This window comes from Gnatocerus cornutus, chromosome 4 (assembly GCF_029298725.1).
Source record: "Gnatocerus cornutus isolate USDA-ARS CGAHR chromosome 4, icGnaCorn1.1, whole genome shotgun sequence".
Lineage (NCBI taxonomy): Eukaryota > Metazoa > Arthropoda > Insecta > Coleoptera > Tenebrionidae > Gnatocerus > Gnatocerus cornutus.
Genome location: NC_142236.1, coordinates 9,800,410 through 9,827,376, shown reverse-complemented (window position 1 = coordinate 9,827,376; position 26,967 = coordinate 9,800,410).

Below are 26,967 nucleotides of genomic sequence, written 5' to 3'. Positions count from 1 at the left end.
AATAAAGTTTTTATTTACAACCATTGACAATTTGCTATGGCGAACTCTCATATATAACGAACCGATTATGTGATCCCTTGGTGGTTCGTTATAGCCGAGTTCGACTGTATAGATGGTTTTGCAAGATTGGCTCTGATTTTTTTTCCAATCTTGATTTTCATATTTTACTAAAAATTGGTAAAATTGAGACAGAAATAACAAGTATAATCTTAAATATCTTTTTTTTTTAGGAAATTGTTAAAAATTGTTTCGTTTGACTGGTTAATTAGTGTACATAGATGTTGAAAAAGAAAAAAAAAATATAAAACTTATGTTAAACTTTAATAAAACGCATTTTATTAGCGCATTTTTTGTATTTTTTTGGAAACAATCTCTTTTTAAAGATCAGCAGTAGTCTGCCATTAAGTGACGATCTTATCTACCCTGATACCATTCTTTCATCAGTTTTAGAATGGGGGAAGCTCTTTCTCTCTCTTCACTATAATTTCCTAGATTCTCAGGAAATCTATCTAGATGACTAGAGCAACTTTATGCCCATATTCACTGAAAATTTTGAAGCATTCCAACTTTTTTTGGTCACGTGTCGTGCGAAAAGCGAATTTTAACATGATAATAAACACTTTATTATAATTTGTGTTCTGAAGAGCCAACTCAAAATCTGAATTATTAAAAATATAAAATACGCCAAAATCATAAAAACCAGAACCAATTAAGTACTTTCAAGAATATATTCGAAAATTGTGGTCTTGAATACATAGAAATCCACACAAATATTTAAGGCAACAAAAAAAAAATTTCTTTGTTGAGCTGTGTAATCATATCACAAAATCATGTGACTTCGTTTTCCCTCTTTCGTTGACATTAGAGTTACTGGATTTAGAGAGTACCGCAATTGGTATCGCCACTGTTTTGGAGTGAAAATGGCGGTTTTGTAACTAGAAACACAACCGGACGTAACCAGACAAGTGTCACAACAGTGTTCTGTGGTCATAACCTATGGTCATAACCTATAAGATATATGACAGAATAGCTGTACGTAATAAAGTACGCAATCCTGATTGTAATTGTGTAATTGTATTAAAGTCGTGAGGTGTGATAAAAAATGCCAGGATGTAGCGTGCCATCGTGCAAAAATCGTACGGAGAATGATTTCGGTTTATTTCAATTACCACAAGGTGCCAATAGCAAACAGAGAAAACAAGTGTGGGTGCAGTTTATTAATAGGACTGAAATACTGTCAAGAGCTCATATTTGTGAAGTAAAATACAACAATTATGGTTAAGATAAGCATATATTATATAATGTGAAAATTGCAGGCACACTTTGAAAGTACTGAATTTGAACCCATCAGACGAGATGGCCGAAAACTTTTAAAATGGAATGCTGTGCCCACCATCCCAGTGTTAGAATTACAAGGCCCTTCCGCAAAGAAAGGACGCACTGGTATGAGTTTACTAATTGGTGACACACCTAGCTAAGCTGTTTATTTCTTACACAGAATTAGAGAAGACCACAACAGTAGACTTGTTACAACAAACTGTTGGTGAAAATACTGAAAATTGTTATGGTATGTATTTAGGACTTGTCATATATTTATAATGTGAATACAAGTAACGTTCTTGCAGAGGGGAATAATGACCCAACAACTGTGGTTTCTACTGATGAGATGAGTAAAGAGTGGTGTGATCATGTACAGTACCAGAATTTAAAAACCAAATTAAAAAACACGCAGCGCGCATATCAAATGTTACAAAGGCGCGTAAAAAAGATGGAAGAGACATACAAGAAATTGTTTAATCCAGATCAAATTAATTTTTTAACAAACGGAAACCACAGAGGTGTGGAGTGGTCGGATGATAGTATTAATAAAGGCCTCAAATTGTATATGGCTTGCGGGGCAAAAGGCTACGAGGAAGTTCACAGACAAAAGCTGCCATATCCCAGTATTAGGACCTTGCAACACCGTATTAAGAACTTGAAGTTTGAAGCAGGTGTGTTGACCGAGGTGTTTGACCTGTTAGAAATAAAAGTAATTATAAATACACAACAGCTAATACAACATATTTTTTTTGTTTATCTGCAGACATCAACCTTTCTTGCTGAGGAAAAGCATGCCTCGTTATTAATGGATGAGATGGCAATCCAGCCTCGACTTCAATATGATAATAGTACCAATAAAGTCATCGGCAAACCAACAATGTCTTCATCAGGAAATGCATCTAGCTCTGAACTTGCGACGCATGCTCTTGTATTTATGGTGGCAGGTTTATCGAGTCGGTGGAAACAAACAGTAGCCTATGAATTTACAGGCAATTCATATAGCCCTGAAGAGGCTTTGAAGAAAATTCAAGAAATTATTCACAAAGCAACTACAATAGGATTGACTGTTAGGACGCTGATTTCAGATATGGGGCCGCAAAACCGAGCTGTTTGGCGACTGTTGCATATCACAGCTCACCGACATGGAAAAATTGTCTATTGGTGTCCTCACTTTGTTGCTGAAGAAAAACGATTATATATAATGCCAGATGTCATTCATATATTTAAGAATGTGGCAACTGCATTGCTGAAGCACAAAGTGTTTTATGTGGATGAACAGATTGTTCACAAATACAATTTGCCTTCCAACACCATTAACCTGGAAGCAATTGAAAACGTTTTTCATTTAGAAGAGAACCTAGAATTAAAAGTAGCTCCTAGATTGAAAGAGTTTATGTTTAATCCAACACACTTCGACAAAATGAACGTCAACTTAGCTTTCGCAATGTTTAATAATGATACAGCAGCTGCCATAACGTATTATATTAGCATTAATAAGTTGAATTCACATTACCAAACAACATCGTGGTTCTGCAAAACATTATTTCACTGGTTCAGTTTGATGTCCGCTCGACATCAAAAAATGGGGATATCTTATAACAATAGAACAGCCTATGACGAAATAATATCATTTTTCCAGAATTTTATGGACATTATCAGAGGAATGAAAATTCGTGATGCCAGGCAGCCTTTCCAGAGTGGTATGTTACTGGCAACCCAGACTGCTCTTGATTTACAAGAAGAATATCTTGAAAGAGAAAATTTTAAATACTTAATGTTGGGGCGTTTGACCCAAGACGCCCTTGAGAATTTATTTTCTATGGTTCGAGTTAGAACAACATGATTTTAAGACAGCATTACGATTGATTTTGTTGTCGCAGTATGAAGCTGAGACAAGAGGTAATTACTGGTTTGAAAATACTGGAGCTCTTATAAAATACTGCAAAGAATTACAACCTGACGCACCAGTCACTGAGGAAAATTATGTAGACTTGATACCCATTGTTGATTTTCACGACTATGAAGAGATAAACAGCAGTGCCCCAGGTTTATATTATTTACTTGGCAACATTCTCCACAAAATCCAGCCAAAGACTTGCACTAATTGCTACCAGCCATTGTTATGCAATCCTCAAGAGCATGAACATAATGATATACTACTTGTTACTAAGCTCAAAGATTATAAAGAAAATTTATTAACGTATCCTAGCTTTGAATTATTTGAATTTATTAAAAAAGCCGAAATCTTTTTCAAAACAGTGCAGCATCAAATGCTGAACAATGAAATTACTGTCCTAGGTGCTGCTGCATTGTTCCTCAATAATAATACTTTTATACACATAGACTGCCATAGTATCATTAAAACAATTGTTAATTTGTTCATGCGGACGCGATTTTTCTTGGCGTTGCGTGCTGCAAATAGAAAAAGTAGCAAACATACTACAGATCCGACAGAATCGTGTAGATCATCACGAAGCATTGCTATGAGAAGTGTACTGAAACAGTTGAAATAAACGTATTTAGATATAGTTAGTTATTTAGTATTATTTTTCCTGCACTTACGTTACATCGTTGAGATATGGGTGATTCTACATAAATTGGGTAAATCAATGTCATCAGTCGGTAACTATTAAATAATATTGCATTTTACAGATTTTTTATTCTATTTTAAAATTATGAAATCTCTTTTAATTGGTCACTCAATTTCAGATATCTACTTTAAATAGCAATTTTATAAAAAAAAAAAATATGCTCAAAACGTCAGTCCTTTCGCTTGTCACAAGCCTAAAAATACTCAATCAAGCGACTGTACATTAAATTGTACCATTAATTTAAGGAAACTTAATATTTAATTACAATCTATAATGTACGTAATAATGTATATATTACGTTTTTCATAATGCAATAATCCCTACATTATTTTTAAAAAAAGAAGAAACTTTGTGTTTAGTTTCATTGGTCAGTCCTCTGTGTATTTTTCAAATTTGAAATTTTCGCCAAATAACACGGATGCGAGGGCAAATACCCGTTAATTTGTTTATGTTGGTAGTATTGTTAGCTTCGAACGGCGGCATTACCTGGCCGCCATTACAGTGTCAGTGCTAGCGCGTCGGTTATGACGTACTCTTGTGCCGATCCAGTCAAAAATTCAGTACTGCGGGTAAGTCGTTATTTCCTTATAAATCTAATTTTATTTTTATTTTTATATAGTTTACTATGATTTGTTAAAATGCAACTTATTGATATACGAAAATACGAAAAGAAACATTAGCTTTAATTATAACTTCAAATTCATGTCTTTTTCATCAGTCCGTTGGCGTCAGTCTTTTGCCGGATATCGCGCCAAAGGACTGACGTGTTTCCAGGGTACTGATGTTTTTTTTGTTTAGATCATTTTTATCTCAACAGTTACAGTGTGTTAAGCATTTTTTTTATTTATTTCAGTATAAAACACCATGACGCCTACAAAAAAAAACAAATTTGACCAGGGAAGACATATTAAAAAAGAAAAGAGAAGCTGAAAAAGCTCGCTTGGCGAGAATTAAAAGCGACCCCATCAAATTAGCTGAATACAAAGAAAAACAGAGATTGCAATACATAAAAAAAAGGAGAAAGGGCGAAGAAAAAATGTTAAAGAAATGACACCTCGAGAACAACGGTTAACTAGAAAAAAATGGAAAAAATATTCATCAAACTATAGGCAAAAGAAACAACTATTGAAACAAACCACTCATAATTTTATAAGCCAAAATACTCCAACTACTGACGATGAAATGCAACAAATTGTTCCTGAAACACCTGTTGTTAACGAAGACCGAAGAGCACAAGAAGCAAAAAAGAGAAGCGAAAGACAGATAAAGCTCAGAAATAAGCAATTAAAAAAGATGGAAGCTACAGTTTTAAAACTCAGAATTAAATTAAATACTCAGCGTCAAAAATATAAACGGCTCAAAACGCGATTGAAGAAAGTTATAAAGTCTGTTGAAAAAACGCCAAAAAACAGAATTGAAGAAATGAGTGAAGATATAACTAAAAAGAAGGAATTAGTGAAGAAAGCTCTTTTCGGAGAAGTTATTAAAATTCAATTAGAAGAAAATTACAGTAACATAAAAAGGCATGAAGAAAAAACAAAGTTTAAACAAGTTATATCTGGAAAGGTAGTAGATAAGTACAAATTATGGAGAATACAAAACAAAGCACTGACATTGAGAGTGACTGTTCTTAAAATTTATGACCAAACCGGCACTCTGTTTAAATTGGATGAAAGGACGTCTCAGATAAAATAATAAAAAAATTACCAGTACCAAACCTCATTACCAAAGGGAATAGAATATTTTACCAGTTTAAAGAAAAGATTGATGTTATAATATAATATATATATATAATTCTTAAGTACCTAAACCTACTTAAAGTAGGATGAGTGGTCACCTATATTATTATTAAAAATGTCTTAAGACTGATCTACTTCGTTCTCATAGTATTACACAGTAATTATTATTTCATCTTAAAGACTAAGACAAAGATACTCATACCTTAATTTCTATTGTTTGTTGATTATTTATAAAATATAATGTTAAGTAAAAGTGCCTAAAAGTAAAATAATGTTATTAAAAATGTTAAGACTGTTATGAAAGTTGTGATAGTTTCTTTCTCACAGTTTTACAATATAATTTTTAATTTTTAACTTACTAAGCATCTAATACTTAAAAATAATTAATGTGCCATTATTAGTTCGTAAGAGATTTAATAAATGTCATATATTTCTTATGAATTTGTGTCTTTTATCAGTACTGTGTCACCTTCGTCAGTCCTCTGGCAGTCAAATTCTGAAAAATCTAAATATTTCAGAAACTACACTAAAAAGTGACTGGCCCGATTTGCAACAATATAGTCATTAGATTACCTATCTTATAAACCCGAATTTGTATAAAATTAACATAAAAACTACAGTAAACAAAATATCCCTAGAAGTTACCCAATTTACGTAGAATCACCCATATTTTATATTTTACATTTACATTTTATTTATTTTTTACAGTTTAAGTTAATTCTACTTTTAAATTTGGCGCACTTTTTTGGAGTGAAAATGGCGTCCATTGCGGTACTCTCTAAATCCAGTAACTCTAGTTGACATATCGATTGCGCGCCATCTGGTGAGATCCGTTTTTGCCAATAGCTTCGTGCTCGATCGCAGTACGCGGGCGCATGCGCCCATGTCAGGTTCCGATTGCGCATGATTATCGTGGATTGTCCACTGGAGGGCATTTGAGCATTTTTCTTAATAATTTCAGGTAACTTTTTGATTATTTCGCTTCTAATTAAAATTTCAGTTTTGGTCTACAAAGCAAGTCAGAAAAAGTCTCCCTATGAACCAATCAAGATAAAGATTGGCACTTTTGAGAGTCCCACTTATTTTAAACACATTAATTTTTCGAAATTACTTAGTTTTTGAAATGTGTACTGCCTTTAAAATCTGTAATTAAGTGAAATTTAAACATATCCGATAAGAGCGAGCGTAAACTAAATCTAGGACTTTTACATTGATTTTTTATTAATATCGATTTTTAATACATATATTTTTATTCTCGATGGATCATTAAAAATCGATAATTGTGGTTTGAATGTATGTATTTTATTTTACACTCTTGATTTTGGTGATATTTATAAAGAAGACAGAAATTTAATTAAAGGGAGTCATATTTTAGAATTTTGTTTACTCTTATCAATCTCGAATTTGTTATTCTTTTTATAATTTATTTACATTTATTATTTTGTTTGTTACTTAAGGTTTTTATTTATTTTTGTTTTTTTCGTATTTGCTTATTATTTTGTTGCTTTATTAAGAATTTTATTTATTTTTGTTTTTCACAATAATTGCTATATTGAGTTTTTTATTTACTATTTTTCAAAATCGATGTTTTCTCGGATGTATTAGAGATCGATGTAATTGTGCTCTTGTTGAAATTGAGTTCAACATCGTTTTTTTTTACTCGATGTTCCCAGATTTAGCGTAAACGTTTTTTGTTCGAACGGTTTTTGCAGTCTTTGAGAAGCAGTGGTTAAATTCAATCCCAAAAGCGTCGAATAAACGGGTAATCCGAGGGGTTTTGCCCCATTCGATTTTCTTAAAAACTGCCCACAAAGAGTTATTAACGAAATATTGGTTAACCGAAATATTAATCGTAAACAGAATATGTTCACTTACCGAATTAGTTGCAACCTACCAGGGACTTGCATTAGCACTACACACCATACACAACTAATTTAGGTGTACCCTAGATTGTTCTGGCGTTAATTAAACAAAAATTCACCGAGCGCGTCACGAAAAGCGAACAAGCAACCATAACCTCACAACTGTCACCAACAAACGCGGGAACATCAAGAAATGTGGAAGTGTCCAAGGAGCCAATACCGGTAGAAGCTATTTGAGTAAATTGTTACCGGCGCAGGCGCTCTGTTTGAAGCCATAGTGAAATGTTGACAGTCGTTTAAAATGTTGCCAAGACAGTAAAAGACACTAAATCTTTTTGTTTGCAAACGTGCAAAAATTGAAATATGTCTAAACCTCATTTTTCCTCTAGAAATTTTTTTGAAGAAGTATCAATAATTAACTTGTTTTTGTTGTTCAGTACAGATTATCAAATGTTTCATTATATCCTATGTTTTTTAGAATTTTTGGAAAAAAAAATCAGAATACTGTCCCAAACTCGCCTATTTTGTTTGAATTGAGTCTACAGTTTTCAATTGTGTGAATTTGTTTCATCGTGAATATGAAATTTAAACGTACGAAAATTCAATCCGTTTCAATAATAACTTTGATCAAAACGAGTGCCCGATGAAAACCTTTGGCATGATTTTTGGATTATTATTTATAAACAGGCATTATTAGAAACGTTAAAAATAAATAATCGTAAGTATTGCTGTCGCTTTAGTCGTCTCTCAAGAGTTGAATGCATTCTTTTCGCTCCAAAATCTGATCTTGACCTTTTAATGACATTAGCGACATCTTGTGGCTTGGTGATGGTGTCAAGCAATTTGTATCTACGACCATTTAGTTATTTGTTCATAACGCAGTTCGCTTTAAACAAGTTATGATAGCCATAACTGGAACCCGTGTAGTAATAAACTCATCGCGGGCTTTGATTGGCTAAAAGTCATTTAGTTATATCATTAATTTATCCTAGTACTCAATGAAAACAACTGTCCGATTTTATTTTGAGAACTGAAAATTCACAAAAGTCATTAAAATTTGTGTATTTTGAAGAAGAAAACAGTGTTTCACCTTGAATGATAGTAGTGCAGCGGTTCTGACGAATTATTGAGTACTTTGCAAGACATTGCAAAGCCGAAACCTTAAATCTCTTGCCGAAAAAATCCAAGATTTGTGTCTATTTTTTGTGATTGTAGATAAAGCATAGTATTACACTCGCATGTCCTTATTCGCAAGCTCGCTCGTGTTGCAAACTCAACCTGGTAAATAAGAGGTCTCATAACATGCTCTACAGGGTCCGGCAACACTTGTGTCCACCCCCAAAATCGTCTTTAATTTTAAAGTTACAATTTTGAAAATTTGCATACGCTCATAGTTGACAAAGCTCTAGAAGCTGACGCAAAAATTTGTTTTTTATCACGGTTTGGTTGGCGTCGCGACGCCTAAGAAGTATAATTTTTAGCCATTGTTAAGTTTTTGCGGAAATATTCGCGAATTCAATTTTTTTTCAACATAACTGCGATACAAGTATCTGAGTTTTTATTTTAAATCTAATGCCAATTGTGTTTAAAATTTGCGAAAAAAACGTTGGTTTATCAAGTTAGTTTTCAAAATTATGACAGCGCAGGGGCAAACTACTTCTACACCAAAATTTCACAAGTCACTTCATTCTCTCTTATAAAGGTTAATTTTGATTAACACGGGCATGTTGCACTTTATGGACACCAGGGGTGCGATTTTGTTTCTCAAAACGATAAATATCGGCAGTGATAAAATATAGTTATCTTTGTCTTTTGTATTTAAAATTTGTATTTTTGTCCTTGTCACTTATCACTTCGTCACGTATCGTTCAGAAACAAAATCGCACCCCAGAAATCGTTAATTAACATCGACAAAGCGACAATTTCACCAAGTAAGACTTTTGTTACAATCTAAAGCGAGCCAAAGGATCGATGTCATTTGTGACACAAGATGCTGACAGATGGGTGTAAACCAAAGTAAGCCCAATTATATTCACAATCAGTCAACAATTGTTCATTTTCTAACTTTTCGTAAGGTGAAAAGTGAGCTGTTACTACGGTAATTCACTTCCCAACTCGCTGGGAAGTGACCATTTCCCGACCTCCAAATGCCAGATATCTAGATTTTTATAAATGAAGCAGGCCGCGTTACTGAATTTGACATTTCTATCTTGTCATTTCGCGTCGAAGTTGGTTTCAAAAAGTGTGCGAAATGGATGCTGAAGCTTCTAAACCGTTTAAAACTAGTACATTTTCCGGTGAATTTTATAAAAAATGAGAGGAATGTGAACATTTTAAGAGGAGAAACAACCGCGTCTCGTCTGACTGCAGGAGTTTTAACTTTTCAAGTGAACAACGGAAACAAGGTCTGACACTGTATGTTGCAGGCTATGATCACTCATCGTTCACATTCAACATTAACGGTGTTCCCTCTAATACAATTTAACTTATTAGTTTTAAGTTTCGTTGGTTAAATATATTGTTCATCTTACTATTCAAGATATTTATAATAATAAAGTTGTATTGAAATCAAAAATTCCTAACCTAAAACTTCATGAGTTGACTGTAGCGACTTTGGTAGGAGGTTGAACCAAATTGAACTACTTATTCTCTTAATGCGTGCGCGTGTGAAAAAGTGGTTGTCTAGATATATCCACTCCAGATGAGTCATTTCCAATCTAGAGCATGGGCGGAAGTAATTTGGTAACAGTTTTTGGAAGCAAATAAACGTTTAACAATATTGGACTTTTAACTTTCTTTATTATTTGTTTTAAATGATTGTAAATAAAATAGTATACAAACCTCGGTAGAAGTTCGATTCCTATCTCTCGAGAAATTGTCCACCTCGGCTGACGCCTCGGTGACAAACTTTTTCTCTCGAGAGGAATCATGAACTTCCCACCTCGGTATGTAATCTATTTCGTCATACAATCAAGAATAATTCCATTTATTTTTAGATATAGTACGTAAAAGAAAAAAAAATCCGTTTGAAAGTAGTTCTTGTGGAGTGTCTGAAAACAAAAAAAAGACAAAGAAAATTTAGTGTGACTCAAAATGTCAAGATGATAATTTTGATAAAGAAACGGAAGATCTGAGGGATGACAAAAAACAGTGGGGAACAGTTGGTGAATTTTCGGAATTTAATTCATGGACGAGCAAGTTGAAGATACCATTGTTGCTGAAACAAATCTTTATGCGGAACAATTTATTGTACAAGGTATAGCTGAAGAAAGTATAAGCAAAGCATCACGGGTAAATAAATGACTTCCCACGAATAGAAACGAAATGAATAAGTTTTTTGGGCTACTGATGTGGATGGGTTTAGATAAACAACCATCATTTTCTGATTATTGACGAAAATCAGACCTTTATTTATCCAAAGTAGCTATGTCACGCAACCGATTTGAAATTTTGTTGCGAATGTCGCATTTTTCAGACAATCAATTGTGCACTGAAGGTGAAGACTGCACAAGATACAAAAACTTTTAGATTTACTAAATGTTAGATTTAAAAAATGTGTTTTGCCCGGCGAACACATTTGTATCGATGAAACTATGGTACCCTTTCGGGAACGCCTAAAATTTCGTCAATATATGAAAGGCAAACGACACAAATTTGGCATCAAACTGTTCAAACTATGTATTTCTGAAGGATACTTGTATCATGCAAAAATATACTGTGGCAAAGAGAAAGTAGAAGGAATGAATGTTGGTACCAAAGTAGTTCTAGAACTGATGGAGGAAAATCTTGACAAGGGTGTTACAGTCTACACTGAAAACTGGTACACGAGTTTAGAGTTGGCCGAAAAATTAAAACACAGAAAAACTCACCTGGTGGGGACACTTAAAAAAAACGAAAAGATAAATAAAACAAAGCAAGTTTTGTCAGGATGTCCAGGATGCCTTGAAACACCTTTGCTTTGTTTGGAATGTTTATTTAAAACCCACCATGTAACATCTAAAAAATAAACTTTGACTGTTTTCAATTTTTTTACTTGTCTAAGAACTACTTTTTAGGTTGTTTCATTTGAAAAAAAGTAAAATCCTCCTTTTAATATTTTTATTATAAAATTTTTCACCACTACTTTACATTTTCTTAAAAAGTTTGGTTATGCTGCCAAACTGGTAGTTCTAAGCTAGGTCAACTAACGTGGACTTTAAAATGTGCATAAACTGTGCTCTATTCTCATACACTAAACGGAAACTGAATTATTGAGTGTGTATAAGAAATCATACACACGGCGCACCAGCCCCACCTAACGTGTATACAAATTAATACACACAGCAGTCAACGTGTTAATGTTTCCATTATTTCAACTTTTTCGATTGATAATGTTACCTATATTTCAAGCATGTGAATAATAAGTTCATAGTTCACGACCTTCAGCTTCATAGGTGGGAATTTTTATAATTCACTGATGCACTAAACCAATAAAAAAGCCTTGAGTCGTTGCCATGACAATTTCATTATTTCAAATCGTCCGCGCTTATGCCTATCACAGAAAAGAAGCAGCGTTACCATGGTGACAGTTGTCGATTCTCGTGATCTGATGCTGTTTACAATTTCACGCTCTAAATATAATAATTGCAGTGAACTACAGAGGGTTTTATAGTAAAAAATAGATAGTGATGATAGTGATTTGGAAAATTGTGCTCCTCCCGAGATAACTACAGCAGCAAAAGCAACAACGGCTGCTTTACTGCCACCTAAATCGGTGAAACTTCATAAGACTACATACAAATCTTTCATGGATTGGCGTATGGACCAAAAAGCAAATTCGTTCTCGGAGTCTGTAGTTTTGGCTGATAAGTATAAATCTTCAACACTGTGGACTCAATATTTCATGTTAAGAAGCACTCTTGAAATTCATCATAATATAAAATTGAAAAATTACGGAAAACTAAGAGCATTTCTTAAACGCAAATCGGACGGATACAAACCAAAAAAAGCTAAAACATTCACTTCAAAAGAGATACACAATTCCATCAAGAATGCCAAGGTACAGTTTGTAAAACCTGCGTGATTAAAAACGTTACTAATGTTTTTTTTACTTAGGTGGCATTAAGTATGGGTGCCATGAGAGCCTGCCGGTGCAATGAGATGAAAGAAATAAATATTCAGGATATTCAGGATTTAACGTCTGCAATGCTAGTGACCCTTCCGAACACAAAAAACAAGATAGTTCGCAAATTTACAATCACAGGTGATTTTTATGAAATAATCAAGAAATACATTGCTCTACGCCGTCCTAATGTTGCATGCCGTTCTTTTTTTCTCAATTATCAAAATCCTCGTTGCACAGGTCAAAGAATTGGAATTAACAAGTTTGCTTCGATGGGGAGACAAGTTGCCACATTTTTGGAGCTTTCTAAACCTGAATTGTATATTGGACATTCATTTAGGAGATCTTCCTCAACTTCACTTGTGGACGCAGGTGGCGACATCACAGCCTTGAAGAGACACGGAGGGTGGAGGTCCAATACAGTCGCTGAAGGCTATATCGATGACACAATGCAAAACAAATTGGATACGGCAGAAAAAATTGTTCAGTCGATACAAAATAACTCCATTATCAAGACATCAAAGGAGAATTTAACGATGGACATCACCGCACCATCTCTAAGTATTGCAAACTGTTCGAATTTTACAATAAATATCCAAAAATAAACAGGGTTAAGATTAAAATGAATTAAAGTTAAAATGTTCATTTGTAAAAATTTAATTTCACTACTTGGTCGTAGAAAAAGTATAGTATTATATTCGTAATTATGGTCATTATTCACTCGGATGATTTACTTCATTCGCCTAGGGCTCGTTTCACAAACGTCATCCTCGTGTATAATGACTACCATAATTGCTCATATAATAATATACTATTTTATCTAAAGCACCTGATGATATACACTTAATGCATAAGGTTAGTTTATTCCCACAAAATTCATCTGATTTGACTTCTACCTGTATTATTGTAGGTTTGTTTAATAATTGGGATAGCTGGAGCGCGCCAGTGTCAAGAATTGCGGTACATTACCACGGAAGACATTGATGATCGAAACGACATTTTTATAATTAAAATACCTGATTCAAAAACAGGAAACCAAGAACATTTACAGTCACGGATGAAATTTGCGATGGAGTAAGTGGCTCGTATGAATAAAATCAAAGAAAATGCTAATGCTCCAAGTATGTAGTATAGACTTGGCGAATTGAAGTATAAACTTAGTTTCGGCAGAATCTACTACAAGCCCATACTTCGACTGAAGCAAGATGCTAAACGGACCAAGCATCTGCTTCTCCATGAAGTATATACTTTTTAAAATTACCAATAAAAAATGTATTAGAATAGAATATCGTTAATTCAGTTTCACTAGATTGAGCCTTAAATACGAATTAACGGAATATTGGAATGTGTTAGGGGGCTACCTACATTATCGAAAATAAAAGGTAAAAAAATACTAAATAGCAAAATTTTGTGAATACTACAAACATACATTGGATTCTGCTTTAATAATAATTTTAAGTTATTAGACAATTAAATCTCACTTCTTTTTCTCTTATTTCTCTTAACCTTCTTTCGTTTAAGTAAGTAAAAAAAGGAACTATAGATTCTTTTTTAACAAGAAATACAAACAAATTTGCTTATTCAGGGTGCGTAAAGTAGTATATGTATATGCAGCTTCTGCCCCATAAATGAAACAAAAAATCCTAATAATATTTTTAACAAAACCGAAAAATATAATTGGAATTTGAATTAAAAACTTGTTACAGATATCTGGCAAAGCCGAAAGTTTAAAAAACCAAAGATGGTCACTAATTTTAATGTTAATTATCAAGACGCAAAGAATGTCAAATGCAATGAATGCTGTACTAAAACTATTTTCAAAACGCTTTTTTGTAAAAACTAAGCAGTTGAGAAAAAAATGGCATTTGAAATTTCGATTCCATTTGTTAAAACCAATACATTCTGATAGTCATATATTTTTTTTAGCATATTATATACATAGAAAATGTTGTAGCATTTGCCTCGAAGTTGCTTGCTTACCAACTTCAGAGAATGCTTCATTTATCGGCCGAAAGTGTAGTAGATTCTCCTACTTCGTCAAAAAGTAAATACTGAAGCAATGCGTAGTAGATGCTAGACGAAAAGTAAATTCCGGTAGTACATACTTCATCGTCAAGCATATTCTTCGCGGGTGTAGTATTACCTACACTTTCAGCGAATGCTTGAAGCATTAGCATTTACTTCGACTTTATTCATACCAGCCAGTGTCTTACGTATATACCGCACAAATCTAAGACGTACATACGTAAATCATACAACGTTTTTTATTCGATATACCGCAAAGTATTTTATTCAATACCGGAAATGTAATCTTCAAGTTGTTAGGATTCATACCATTTGGTACTGGTAAATACTTCAAACTTCCAAATGCAAGCAGCTATACCAGACACTGCTTTAGGAGAACGTCAGCGTCTTTCTTGGCTGATGCAGGAGCTGATATCCTGACTCTAAAACGTGATGGAGAATGGCGGCCTTCAACAGTTGTTGAAAATTATATCGAAGATTCATTGTCTAATAAATTGTCGACTGCTGAAAAGATTTTGAATAACTTCTATGGCGCCAGAAATAATCCAGACAAAAATAGTGCTGGAACAACTTCAAAACGCGCGATAGAGGTTGATTATGGAAATTATGAACTTAGCCACCCTGAAATTCTAAGTGTAAATAAAGAGAATATAAACGTGTCCATAAATCTTTATAATTGTTCAGTTGTAATTAATAACCATGTCAACAAGTCATAATTAGAAATTTCGTTATTAATTATTATTATTCCTGCTGTTTTAAAATATAAATAATTGATATGTACCTATTGTTAGATGTTTACTAAAAATTACTTCACTGCTTATCTTGAGTTATAAGTTCTTATAAAAAATATGTAGTTATGCAGAGTGTCCCAGAACTCATGAGCAAGAGCAAGGGAAGGTGCCGACAGCAATACTTGTGGTAAGTTTTTAAACAAATATTGATTAAGTTTAATAGTATTCGAGAAAGAATAAAAAATTAACAACCAATCCCGACAGCTTATTCTAGAGGTGGAGTAAAAGGCCATCACAATTTCTTAGACTACGAGAGTCTAATTGATTTCTACCTGTATTATTGTACCTAATAGGGACATAAATACTATTACAATTTTAAACCCTTAAACCCTTTGATATTTTATAATTTTGACAGTACATTTGTTACAACCAAACCTTAAGGTATTTGTGTGCAAAAAAACTTTCAAGTTACGTACTCTTTTACGATGAACTCGTCTAATGAAGAAAACCGTATCGCCGTTTTGGCACTGCATAGGTGTAAAATGACTGAAGGAGATATTTTCTAGAAGCTCCAACCTCTTGGTATCAGCAGTATGTTTGTATACCGGTGTATTAAAATTGTTTGAGGAATAAAAGACCGCCAGCGCACATGGCGTCCTCGCACGGTACGAACACCACAGATGATCAAAGCTGTTCAAGCCCGAATCCGAAGAAATCCACTCTGAAAACAAAAAATTATGACCCGAGGGATGAATATCACACCGAAATAAATCAGTCGGATTATTAAAAAGGATCGGACTTGGGGCCTTTAAACGCTGTACTGGACAATTACTCACTCTTGCCCTGAAGAAAAACAGCGTAGAAAAATCAAAAAGATTGCTGACGAAGTACGCGAAAGGTGGATACAGAAAAATCCTGCTTACTGATGAGAAAATCTTTACGATTCAGGAAAAATTCAATAAGCAAAATAACATAATCTATGCGAGGTCATCTCGTGAAGCTTCCAAGCTAGTCCCGAGGGTGGAAAAAGGCCACCACCCAGTGTCAGTAATGGTATGGTGGGGTGTGTCTTATGATGGAGTGACTCGCTAGCACTTTTGTAAAAAAGGGATTAAAATTTCGACCAAAGTGTATCAGGAGACTGTTCTGAAACCCGTCGTCATACCCCTTAATCAAACGCTTTTCAAGCACCAGTTTTGGACCTTTCAGCAGGATTCTGCACCCGTCCATAAGGCCAAAACTTCAGACGATGGGTCTCAGCCCGAGTCTCCACTGGCTTCGCCAAAGCTCAACTCGACGAGAACTGCGAGTGGTGCTAACGTGGATTGCAAAGGCGTGCCCGTCCATAAGTGGAGAATAAAATTCGCTGGCAGTTCGTCTGGGCTCTCCGTTCTGGATTTTATAGATAGGGTAGAGAAGCTCCGAGTAGCAAAGCACGTTTCGGAGGAGGATTTGATGACGCAGGCGGCAGACTTGTTTGAGGGGATCGGTCTTCGTTGATACCGGTCGGTTGAATCCAGAATCAAGTCCTGGAAGGAGCTTCGAGAGCTGTTGCAATATCATCATCTTCCGCCTGATTATCGCCATCGACTTTTTTAGGAGATCTTGTCTCGAAGACAAGGGGAAGACGAGAAGATAGTTGATTTTATTGCCACCGTGACTACGATGCTTAACCATCACGGTGCGATTCCGCGAGATGTTCGGCTTAGTATTATTACTAGGAACCTCTTCCCGTTTTATATGCAACAATTACCCACGGTTCATTCAAACGAAGAGCTGGAGAGGGAATGCCTGCGCCTGGAAGTCGTGAAATACCGATCACCACCACGACGCTCTAGGGACTTAGTGGAACCGGCACTAGGAGCCGAAGTAGCCGCTGTGCGGAATGATGGAATGATGATCTTAGAAACTCGCGTGGCAGGATAGATAATAGACGACGATGTTTCAGGTGTCAGGCAACGGGTCATTTAGCTCGCGATTGTCTTCGCCCACGAGAGATCTATTGTTTCAGGTGTCAACGGCCGAATGTCACAATCCGCGACTGTCCTGATTGTCGACCCCAGGTTTTAATCTAATTAGAAAATACGTCTCTTTACGTCCAAAAAATATCTAGGATTAAAAGGTGCTGATAAGTATACAGGGCATTGCTTGCGTCGAATTTCGGCCACGTTGTTGGCGGATGCTGGTGCAAGTATGACAACCCTAAAACGCCATGGAGGGTGAAGAAGCAGAGCCGTTGTAGAGGGATACTTGGAGGATAGTATGTGCTGTAAAAATAAAATTTCAAAAATGCTGGCTGGTGTTGCTTCCACACCTGTTTCTGAAGTCGGAGAATGTTGTAATGGTAAAGTATATTAAATTTGCTAATAGTGTAAAGTCCAACAAAGCGGACAGTTACCTCTACCAATTGCTGAGAACGCAATTGAGTAATAAGTTCAATATCCATTACTTTTAGCGAAATACTTCCTTATATGGTAATGGTTATTGCAGGTGAATCTGCTGATAGTACTCAATTTGTTTGTATAAATAGTTGCTGTAAAATGTATAGATAGTTAGAGTCATCGTCCTCACAATTAATGTATTGTTAATGCCGAAATGTGTGTAAAAGAAAGTGTCAACAGAACTTCCCCGTGAACTTGGCTTCAGTTATTTTTGGTACCCAAATCCCATCATCACAATGTTCTACATTCATAAGACTGAAGAACTATGATGTTTGCGTTACTAATTCCGATGTAAAAACGAATGCAAACATTGGAACAACTTTAACATCGGCAAGTATAACTTTCACAGGAACATTCAACAACTGCACATTTGTTACAAATGAAAGACAATAAATGTTGCTCCTATATTGTAATGTTTGACGAAAAAGTGAAAACACAATCAAATTATGTTTAACATTGTATGTTTCTTTATTTTCAGAACAAACATCTCCAACATAACATAACCCATCTGACATAACCTCAAAAAAACGCGCGCGCACAGTAGAGCATGGCTATGCAACGCAGCGACCTGCAAAGCATGAATGTGTTACAGCCTCAAAACGGAGAAAAAAAACATGACAACCAGTTTATTTATTCAGTTACCTTTTGAATTTGACTGTTTGATGATAACTAAGTTTAAATGCAATTTGAATATGACGGGCAAAGAAAGCAAGTCGATTCGTAGCCAGTCGCTGTTTGTTGTGAGGTTGCTATGACACCTTAATGCCCTAGGGCGTAATTGTACCTGTAACGTACCGCAAATCCGAGCCATAAAGAGCCAATAATTAAACGGTAAGACTTAAAACGTTCTATGTACCACGGGCATAACTTGATGTTTATGTATCTCGGGCAACTTACAAAGTCTCGGGCCGAACGCCCTCGACCTTGAAATCTTGTTGCCCTCGAACATAAACATCCACAATATGCCTTTAATACATAAATAACAATTTATGGCTTCTAGAGAATAATAGAGGACTTTATCTGTCTAATGGTGGGTTTATACAGGAGAGTTAGTTAGTTTTAGTGTTAGTTTTTGCCTTAATCACAGAAATGTTAAACAAAAGTTAAGCATTCAAATGTACGAATGCTCTCGTTTATAAAGATTTAGTGTTAGCCGTAGTGTTAAGTGCTAACCTTGAAAGTACTTTATATTAAATATTTCGTCCAAAATCCGCAATCTCGACACAAACCCGGCACGACCACGTGTTGTTCGTCTGTGTTGTAAACTTGTGAGTTTAATAAATATCAAAACATTGACGGAAAATTTAGTGACGCCCAATTAATAGAATTGGTAAAAGCTTTCCTAACTTTATGGGAAAACAGCACAACCGACTATAAAAATAATAATAAATAATAATTATAATTTTATTACGTTGCACAAAGAAAATAAAATAATGTGTCTTTCCAGAAGTAATAGCATCCGTTTGACCGGGCCCCTTTTAATCCTAGTCCGTTCCTGTTGGCCACAAAGATTCGGGACTCATCGGGTCACGAATTAGGTCAGGGAGTACCGCCACAGGACTACGGGAGTACGGGGACCCATGACCGGAGGCACTTCGTCTGTACCATCGAACGCTACTTGTTAATTACCCCCAGAGTGTACCAGCGAAGCGTTAAAGCTTATTTTGAAGTTTGGCCTTTAGGTTTTATTAAGTCTTAATTATTTTCTTCTAACATCAAAAGTGGGATAAAAGTCCCGACTGCCAGTGGAAATAGAGCCGAGTGCCAGTTAATTTAGTTTTGCTAGTTTCTAAGTTACGTTAAGTGAAAAACCAAAGAACAATGCCAAAAACGGGAGAAAATGCTCGACGCAAAAGAAATCGTACCCGGAGTCCGGAGTCTGACACACCACGACGCAAGAAGGAACATCGTAGCCGAAGTCTGGCGTCGCGACAGCGTCAGCGAGGCCATGTCCCGTCTGGGTAAAGCCATTGTAGACGGGATGAGTAAGCTGACCGAGAACCTGGTGGTAAGAGTGGGAGCGCAGAAGGTAAGTGCTATGTGGGGACGATGGTTGCGGCATTCAACCCGATGCAAGACAGCATCGACGACTGGTTGGGTTCAGTGGACGTATATGCCACCATTTATCGCTGGGACGATAAAACCCCGTCCAATTTAGCGTTAAGTAAGTTGCGAGGCCCTGCTGAGATTTGGTACCAAGCTTTGCCGTCCCGTGCTTCTCCTGGCCGCACTTGAAAGGCAAATTTCCGCCCAAAGCGTAACCTGCACAAATTGTTAAAAGACATGATGGTTTAAAGTTTGTACGAATACGCTTTTTGCAAATTACCGCTCATTAATAAACTTAAATTGACCATTCCCGATGAAGACAAAGTAAATTTAATAGTCGGAGATATTAAAAATGAGAATGTCAAGTTTCCCATTGAAACTGCCGGAATCAAGGATCCACATCTTATAGCGAGTCATTTAAAAACGCTGGAAAGTGCGAATGCTGCAAGTGCAAGAACCGGAACTGCAGGAAACAGTAGCGGCTGTGCAACGCCTACGGTGACACCAATAAAGCAATTTAAATCATCGTGGTTCCAACCAAAATCTTCCTGGTCTCAGCCGAGTACCAGTCAGTTTGGAAAATGTTTTAATTGTGGTGATAAAAATCATTTTAAGAGAAAATTTTATTTATTAATTAATAAATATTAATAATATTAATAAAAAATTATTTAAGGGAAATTTTAAGGGCAAAGACCCGAATTCAAGATAAATATCCATTACCTCTTAATAGAGGAGCCGTTAAGACGTTTGTCAAGAGCCAAGTACTGTATTAGTTTTTATTTATTTTCTGGTTATCACCAAATACACCGATGCTAGTCGGTAGGGTCTTACTGGTATTTTGGTTCAGGTTCATACATGTTACCGGGGAAAAAGTTGTAGCGACAGACAACGAAAGATGAACAAAAATTTCGTTCGTTTGAATTAGAAGCACTTGCGATTATCTCTTCTGTTAAACGCTTCCGTCAGTACTTGTTAGGTCGCCCTTTTACCATCATAACCGATTGCGCAGCAGTTAAAAATACCTTTTCAAAAAGTGACGTAAAACCTCGTATTGGTCGTTGCATACTGGCACTTAACAAATATCAATATTCAATTGTACATAAAGCTGGACAACAAATGCAACATGTTGATGCTCTAAGTTGAAATGCAATAACTGATGAGACGAAAGGTGTATTTAAAGCTTGGTTGTTGGCTGTTTAACAACAGGACTACAAGATTCAGGATATTAAAACGATTCTAGAATCTGGTGATTTTGATGGAAATAATAGTTATTTATTATACAAGACGATAAAGGACCACTTTAACCATCAAGTGAAGATAGTTAATACACGAGTGGCGCAGCCACGAGTGGATTAACTTCACGAGATGGTTAAAGATCCTTTATCGTCGTGTATAATACACTATTTTTTTCTATAGCAGCTTTTAAAGAAAAACTAATTTAAATTTATTAATTAAAAAAATATATCGTAATACCCAATGTTGGTTGTTACGGAACTGTTGCTGTAAACAAATTTTTCATTTTGAAAAATCCCGAAAACTACCATGGAGTCAATTCTTGAAATTATGGGAAATAGTTCCCATTGGAAAAATTTCCCCACCTCAAATTCCCATGGGATTTGTATATTGCACACTTTGGTATTCTTGACGGCATGGGAATCACTTTCCCATTGGAAATGCAAAATTTGTTTGTTACTATAGCAACGCTCGCGTTTTTCAAACTTTGTACACCGTAAACTGCGTAAAATAGTGAGAGTGAAACTAGCAAAAGGTGAAATCATCATGTCTGAAATGCGCAACGGCCACATTTCAGCCAAACAAAAGCAATTTTTAATTGAGCAAATGCTCAATGAACCCGAGCTCTATAAGGGTATGATCAATGTGCAATTTACTGCTAAACAAGCTCAATTAAAATGGACTGAAATTGCAAGAAAGCTAAACGAAATTCCGGGAGCACAGAAAGATTGGAAACATTGGAAACGTGTAAGTACAATGTTAGCTTGAAACTAATACTCTTATAAATTTTATAAACTTGTAGTCCTGGCAAGACATTAAAAAAAATGTTAAAAAAAAACAGGGAGACTGTAAAAGACATTCCACTGGAACTGGAGGCGGTCCGTTATGTCCAATTGTCTTCAACAAAGAGGAAGAACTTGTGCTGGGATTACTTTCAGAACATTCTATAACAGGAGACCCTCAAATCAAAGACCAGGGAATAAGCTTTGTAAGCAATTGTTTTGAGGACAAAAATTTCTAAATTAATCTAGATTTTTTTAGAATTTCGATGAAATACTGCTTGATCAAAATCAAGAAAGTAATCAAGAAGAGAACAATTCGGAAAAAAGTAATCAAAAAGTGGATTTAATAACCGAGGGCAGTGTAAACACAGAACTTTTAAAGGATGTAAAAGAAATCAGTCGAAGCAGGAAAAAACAAAAACTAATGGAAACTGAGCAGTCATTTACTGATATTGCAAAGCAGAAATTAGAATTAAAAAAAGATTACTATTCGAAAAAATTGGTTCTTTTTGAAAAATTTATATCAACTCAAGAAGAGATCTCAAATAGTTTAAAAGAAATAAAATGTTTTTTAGTAGATAAGAAGTAAGTTAATTTAGATCTTCTTGGGTTGATATGAATTTTTCAGAGGCATTTCAATGTTGTAAATATTGTTAAAATGTGTTTTAAAAATAAAATTGCTTCAAAAAACCTCTTTAATTAACGAGCAAAATAATTTCTAATGATTTTTCGTTGCAGTCTTCTTCCATCATTTAATTCCACGTTTTGTATTCTATCATTTTCTTCTTCGTAAATTTCATGTTCATTTATTAGCATTCCAAAATCCAATTCATCGTCTCTATCTTCTGGATCAGGAACTGGTAGATTATTAGCCACACACATGTTGTGAAGAACACAACATGCATTAATAATTTTTGAGCATTTTGTTGGCGTATAATGCAAAACACGATGCTTTAGAAGACATCTAAATCGTGTCTTTAACACTGCATTACACCTTTCAATTGTGCATCTGGTTCTGGTAAAAGTTGTATTATACCTCTCTTCTGGTGATCCTGGCAGAGCATCTCTAACAGGAGTAAGCAACCATTTTCTTAATGGATACCCAGAATCCCCTTAAAAAATTAATTAATTTAAATTTATATTTAGTGTAAGTTAAATTTTAATTATTTGTAATTTTTACCTAACAAGAAATAATCAGGATGAGTCTGATTTAAAACACGCATTGCATTTTGAACGTTCGATTGACTCCAAATATATGCATCATGAGTACTTCCCGGGAATCTAGCGTTTGCATTTAAAATTCGTAAATCAGCATCACAAATCTGTTAACAAATTTTTTTTTATATTAGCATTTCACACTTACAATTTAAACATAATCAATTAGGTACCTGCTTGAAATGAATCAAGAAGTATAAAAATACTGATACTTACCAACTGAACATTTAAAGAATGGTAGTTCTTACGATTTACATATATATGACCTGGAAAGTGCTCATGGTTTACCGGTGGAGGAAATATTGCAACATGTGTACAATCTATGCAACCTATGACCCCCGGAAAATCATATCTTCTATAAAACCTTAAGAGAACATGAAATTGTATATTAATTAATCATTGCTCATTTATTATTTACTCTCGTCTCTTATGAGTTAATTCTTCTATTGTCCTTGGAAATTTTATCCACTGGTTTTGCATATATTCTTCATTTAATGCATTTGTTACTTCCTCAATGCATCTAGAGACGGAAGCTTGACTGACCCCAACGAAGAAATTATAGCCTACATCTATCTGATAACTACCAGACGCAAAAAATCGAAGGGCTACTAAAACCTAATAAAATAATTTATTAACAAGCGTATCAATTAGTATATAACATACTTTGGTTTCTTTCGACAAGCTAGAAGCTCTTGTAGGACCTGTCAGGTACTGATCGAGCATAAGGGTGAGCTCCCGCACCATATTTTTTGTTAATCTAAATAATTTTATAAAAAGTTTATTACTTAACTCTTCAAATGGATTTGCTGCTTTTAAAACAGTTCGTGGGGGTCTTTCCACTGCTGCACGCACAATTTGAAGGTGCATAAACTCGTCCATTTTTGCACATTTATGTCAAAATGTCATTGGAATCTAATTTCACATGGGCAAATAGCATGTGAAAATTTTCCCACAAAATTCGTGGGAAAACATTCCCATACGAATTTCAAGAATACGATTTTCAATTTTTTGTGGGAATTTTTTGGAAATTCCCATTGGAAATTATTCCCATGGTTTCAAGAATTGCACCCCATGTGCGAGATTGAATTAGAACTCCCTGCGGACGTAGAGGAAGAAACTGCAACTGCTGTAATTAAGCTGTTGCCCGAAAAATCTCGCCTAATATACGAAAAAGAATACAACACTTTTCAAAGATGGAGAAGTGAAAACAGTATTAGTGGTGTTAGCGAGAAAGTGCTCCTTGCACATTTTTCTCAAAAGTCTTTAAAATTCAAACCTTCAAGTTTATGGTGTTATTACTCAATGCTAAAAAGCACATTGTTGGTAAATGAAAACTGCGACATTTCAAGGTAAGATGTTTTTAAAATAGTGTCAACGTAATGTCATAATAACTTTCAGATATTGAAAACTAATTTCACTACTAAAGAAGCAAAGTGAAGGCTAAAAGCCCAAGAAATCCAAGATCTTTGAGCCAAATGAGAATATTAAATTCTTGGTAGATGCGTCAGATGATGACTATTTATTAGCAAAGGTAGTAGATTTATTGGATAGGATAAAATGTAAAATTGGGTTTTAACTTACAGGTTGATGCTGTAATGGCTTTGCACGGGGCTTGCAGATCAGATGAATTGTACAAGTTACAAGTTTCCAACATTGAGGATCGACAGTCAGTAATTATTATTTCACTTATGACACTAAAACCAAGAAAGATCGGTCGTTTTGTGTAACTGCTAAAGAATGTGGAGTTAGTTTTTTGGAAATGGTACGAAAATATGCAAGCTTGCGTCCTAAAAACGTTCCTCACAAATTCTTCGTCAACTACAGACAGAAAAAGTGTATCGTTCAGCCAATACATTATACAAGATTTCGAAGATAATTGCTAATTTTCTAAAGCTGTCAGACCCTGAAGCATTTCGCCGCTCGGCCGCTATGATGTTAGCCAACAAGGGTGATGATCTCATCACCGGTAAAAGAATAGGCGGATGGAAATCATCCTCGGTAGCAGAAAACTACATAGAAGAGTCCGTATTCAGAAAAATTGCAGTTTCGAATCAGATTCTTTGCAAAGATTTAGTCACAAATTCAGACACCACTTCGTCATCTGTAGAGATAACCCACGACGAAATCATGAATGCAAGTTCTATTTCAAAAATATTAAACGTCTGAGGAAACGAGAATTGTACCATTAACGTTACCATTACTTTAAATTAATGTAAAAATTAAATAAACAAAATTTAAAACACTTTATCTACCCTTGATGTTAAAGTAGCACTTTATCTACTCTTGATGTTAAAACGCAAGTTAGCCTTGCATTTTTTTAGAAATAAAGCACACTTTAAAAGCTACTATAGAAAAAACACATTTTTAAACTCACAGTTTTTGCGTCTAGGTCGGTTATTTCTGACTTTGTCTGCTGCAGTTATTAAAAATGACACATCACGATTCAGGGCATTTTGCTGCTGAGAAAACCTTCGAGTCATTGGCTCGTATGAATAAAGTCGAAGTAAATGCTAATGCTTCAAGTATGTAGTATATACTTGGCGAATTGAAGTATAAACTTAGTTCCGGTAGCCCATACTTCGACTGAAGCAAGATGCTAAACGGACCAAGCATCTGCTTCTCCATGAAGTATATACTTTTTCAAATTACCAATAAAAAATGTATTAGAATAGAATATCATTAATTCAGTTTCACTAGTTTGAGCATTAAATACGAATTAACGGAATATTGGAGTATGTTAGGGGGCTACCTACATTATCGAAAATAAAGGGTAAAAAATACTAAATAGCAAAATTTTGTGAATACTACATACATACATTGGATTCTGGTTTAATAATAATTTTAAGTTATTAGACAATTAAATCTCACTTCTTTTTCTCTTATTTTTCTTAACCTTCTTTCGTTTCGCATTTAAAAAGTAAAAAAAGGAACTATAGATTCTTTTTTAACAAGAAATACAAACAAATTTGCTTATTCAGGGTGCGTAAAGTAGTATGCATTGTATGTACAGAGTGTTAGGGGATATGTAAAAAGTATATGTATATGCAGCTTCTGCCCCATAAATGAAACAAAAAATCCTAATAATATTTTTAAGAAAACCGAAAAATATAATTGGAATTTGAATTAAAAACTTGTTACAGATATCTGGCAAAGCTGAAAGTTTAAAAAACCAAAGATGATCACTAATTTTGGATTTTTTAAGCTGTCTGTTAATTATCAAGACGCAAAGAATGTCAAATGCAATGCATGCTGTACTAAAACTATTTTCAAAACGCTTTTTTGTAAAAACTAAACAGTTGAGAAAAAAATGGCATTTGAAATTTCGATTCCATTTGTTTAGACCAATACATTCTAATAGTCATATATTCTTTTTAGCATATTATATACATAGAAAATGTTGTAGCATTTGCCTCGAAGTTGCTTGCTTACCAACTTCAGAGATTGCTTCATTTATCGGCCGTAAGTGTAGTAGATACTCCTACTTCGTCAAAAAGTAAATACTAAAGCAATGCGTAGTAGATGCTAGACGAAAAGTAAGTTCCGGTAGTACATACTTCATCGTCAAGCATATTCTTCGCGGGTGTAGTATTACCTACACTTTCAGCGAATGCTTGAAGCATTAGCATTTACTTCGACTTTATTCATACCAGACATTGTCAACCTTTCGTTAAAAAGTATGTCGCTAATTGTCTCAACAGGCTTTATTTTAAAACTCCTTCCGGTAAATCTTAGGGTTCTCAACATCCCATGCCCAAAATCACCAAGCCCTTTACACAATACATGCAGATCACAGAAAACGAGGAAGAAATACTGGAAGACATCATCGTTGAAAATAATGAAACTACCGAAGCGATTGCTCAGGAAACTATTTTGAGTGACGA